The 3803-nt window shown below is 40.4% G+C and overlaps 1 pseudogene; it reads left to right on the plus strand.

Annotated features, from left to right (window-relative positions):
* Nucleotides 1–1945: 1945 nt before the first annotated feature.
* LOC104999777 lies at nucleotides 1946–2225 on the plus strand (annotated as a pseudogene).
* Nucleotides 2226–3803: the final 1578 nt, after the last annotated feature.

Below are 3803 nucleotides of genomic sequence, written 5' to 3' on the forward strand. Positions count from 1 at the left end.
CGTGGCATGTACTAAAACTCTAGAGTCCCAAGAGGAAAGCAGGCGCTTAGCATAAACCACACAGTTTGCACAGATGCTGTAGGCACAGGGAGTTGCTCTTGGCAGTTAAGGAGTTGTGGGAGTACAGAACAGCTCCTGCAACAGACAATTATTTGGTTCAAAACAACAACATTGCTGAAGTTGAGAAACCCTGATTTAAACACTAGTTGCATCATCAACTAAATATATGGCCTTGAGCTTAACCCCTCTGAACCTCACTCAATCTTCCACATGAAAAATGGGGAGAATAAAACCCATGGCACAGGATAAATATCTAAAACACTTGAGAAGCTCTTACTATGTGCTGAAGAGATAGACCCTGAAATTCAGAGAGGCCTCCTTCCTAAGAACTGATCAGAATAATGTACATCCATTGGCAACAATTTGCTCATCTGGATAAAGATGAGGTGTCGAAAAAAAAAAAAGTGGTAGCCAGGAGCCAAGAATGTAATAGAAATGATGCCCAAATATCTCCAGGGGGTTGTAATGCATTGCAATCAGTGGATAATAGTCTTACTGGATGTAGATGGACAAACAATCTAACATCACTTTTCCAGGAACAAAAGCCCTGATTCTGCTTTTCAGAATCACAGAGTGTTTTAGAGTCACAACACCACTCCCTTACTGTTGCCAAAACATGCAACTAAAGTGCTCTAGCTAGAAGCTTCTTCTCAAATGGGTCTCTTTAACACAAAATGACAGCCTCCTTAACATAAACACCGAAGGTCCTGCCTTTTTTTTTGTTCGTGGACATATATGGACATATCCATTGCTTTTCTGTCTTCAAACATACAATGCTAATTTCTTATCTCGAGCAAGATTTCATGAACATAAGTTTTAAAATTCTCATTCAGACATCAAATACAGCTCTAACTCTGTACAAACTACCCAGTTTCCATGGGTCCCTATTTATAGACATCATTTCATGATATTATGTCAAGCACATATACTGTTATTCTCATTTGACAGCTGAGAAAACTAAGGCTCCAGTGTTTAGAACGTATACATCATATTCGCCTTGCCTAAGTGACCTTTTTGTCACGATCTGTATTTTGCTGACTACCCAACCCTGAGAACAAGATGAGACTGCGTGCTTTTACTGCTCACCTACATCTTCATTTTCCTAAAATTGTGTGAAGTCTTGGGTCTAGATCTCGGTGTCTGATATGATCACACTAGACACATAGGGCTATTGAATGCTTAAAATGCAGCTGGTCTGAGTCTAGATGCCTTAAGAATAAAATATATGCTGGATTTCAAAAACCTAGTATGAAGAAAAAGAAATACATTGTTAATAACTATATAGTCACTATATTTTTGATTACATTACGGATTCTGATCAGCATTGAGAACAACTGGTTTTAAACAGCTGGTTTTTAAATACACAATAGAAGAGGGAGAGGAAATTAGACACTTTAATCAATACCTCATGAAATTGGGAGGGATTGGGGGCAGGAGGAGAAGGGGAAACAAAGGATGAGATGGTTGGATGGCATCACCGACTCGATGGACATGAGTTTGGGTGAACTCCGGGAGTTGGTGATGGACAGGGAGGCCTGGCATGCTGCGATTCATGGGGTCGCAAAGAGTTGGACATGACTGAGTGACTGAACTGAACTGATCAATAGCAAATGTACCTGTATTATCTGAAAATCAGAACAAGAGTGAATACATATTTACCTTTTAAAAATAGATCTTAAAAAAAAAAAAAAACCTAAAGCCCAATAAATCCATAGACTTGTTGGTTGGCTAGAGCTTGTTCGTGCTCAGAAATAGAAGATATAAGAAGTCTGAAACAGCTTTTTAAAATGATTTAACACCAAATTCGAGTCACTAGCTGCAGCAATGTGAATGGGAGCCCTGGGACTATAAGCTTGGAGTGGAACTTCTCAGAACGTTTTAAGAAAATGGCAGATAAGCTAGACTTGGAGGAAATCGCTACTTCGATAAGGCCGAGCTGAAGAAGACAGAGGTGCAGGAGGACACCCTGCCAACTAAGGAGACCACTAAGCAGGAGAAGCAAAGGGAGATTTCCTAAGAACCTCCAGGGTCCTTGACCCCATCATTTTGGAGACCCTAGTTGTGATGTGGAGGAAGAGCCACCTGCAAGGTAGACATGAGCCACACGCTGCTCTGCAAACCCGGGCACTCCATGCTGATGCCACCAGCCCGGGGGTCTTTGAGAGGACCCGCCATGAAGACTGCCAGATTCTCTGGTTTGCCCTGGGATATTATAGAAAGTTATTTGTATGATTTACAAAATTAACACCCCCCCCCCCTTAGCATGGCAAGAACAATAAAAACAAAAGTAAACACACAAAAAAAACAGCAAAGACGAGCTCACTAAAACCTGGCCGCTTCTGACTTTTATAACTGACTTTGGTCACACGATTTCAAACCTAGAAGGTTGCTTTTTAATGAAGATGTCTCCTCCTCTCTGTTTACTTAATGAAAGTGGCTAGAAGAGTGAGGTGAAAGGTTTTATAGCTTGAAGACTAAGTGTTAATAAAGGCTTAACTCAAACCCAATTTTCAGAACATGCTTAGATAAACAAGAAAAACTTAGACTTTAATTTTCAAGTACCTGTAATATTTTTTTTGGAAGAAAGCATCAGTAAAGAGAGGCTCTACAGCAGCTATAATCATCAAAGAGCATTTATTTTTTAAAAAATCACTTGTTTATGTGCTACAAGTTTGCCCAAACCAACATCCTTTAGAGATGACAGAAGACTCTTAGATACTTTGCTAGAAATCAGCACAATTCTACAATGAGCTAAAACTCAATCACCTACAGGTCTAAAACAAATAATACACCAGTAATAACAAGTGACATACAGATAATGAAATGCGTTGACTGAAAGAAAAATCACACAATGTAAAAGTTGTGAGTTAAGTTTTATTTGGGACCTTACTGAGGACAATAGCCTGAGAGACAGCCTCTCAGAGAGCTTTGAGGAACTCTGAGGGGTAAGAGAAGAGCCAGAATATATATATGAACTTTTCTGTTGGGAAAAAACATGTAGTCAAAGATCAAAAGAGCATTGCTAATCACAAAGAACACATATCTCAGATGAATGACTTTAGTGTTTCTCTATGTATGAGAAGATCCAACAATCTGGAGTCACTTGAAATTTTTCCTTAGATATTCATCTCAACTACCTAAGGGCCAGTGTATCTGAAGCATAGAATGCTTGCTGTTCTTCTCCATCCTGAATTCCCCTCAGAGTACATTGTCAGTGGACAACTCCCGCAGCTGATGGCTTGACTCTCATAGAATTGGAACAGCAAGTAACATTTTTTCTTCACTAACACAACAGCCGATCATTAAACCTTGTAGTATTGCTCACCGTGTCTTTAACATCACATTCACTAATGGTCTTTCTACTTGACCATTTTCCCTAAATTCCAATAGCCACTTTCTCATTTATTGCAAAGATCACCTGCTTATCCCCCAAATGCCCCAACCGCCTCACCTTTGAGGAGGCAGATCTGAGGTTTGTTCTCCTGTCTCACTTGGCTGCCTTGTGAATAGACTCTATCTGGGCTGGAAAACTCCATGTCTCAGTGTTTGGTTCACTGTGCGTTAGGCAAGCTGACATGGCTCAGTAACAGTATCAAAAGCAAAAACTGCAGCTATGTTAAAGCCTAGAGGGAGTGTTGGAGAAGTAAATGCCAACCCACTCCAGTGTTCTTGCCTGGAGAATCCCATGAACAGAGAAGCCTGGTAGGCTGCAGTCCATGGGGTCGCACAAAGTCAGACACGAC

Source organism: Bison bison, unplaced genomic scaffold (genome assembly GCF_000754665.1).
Source record: "Bison bison bison isolate TAMUID 2011002044 unplaced genomic scaffold, Bison_UMD1.0 scf7180017864364, whole genome shotgun sequence".
Classification (NCBI taxonomy): Eukaryota; Metazoa; Chordata; class Mammalia; order Artiodactyla; family Bovidae; genus Bison; species Bison bison.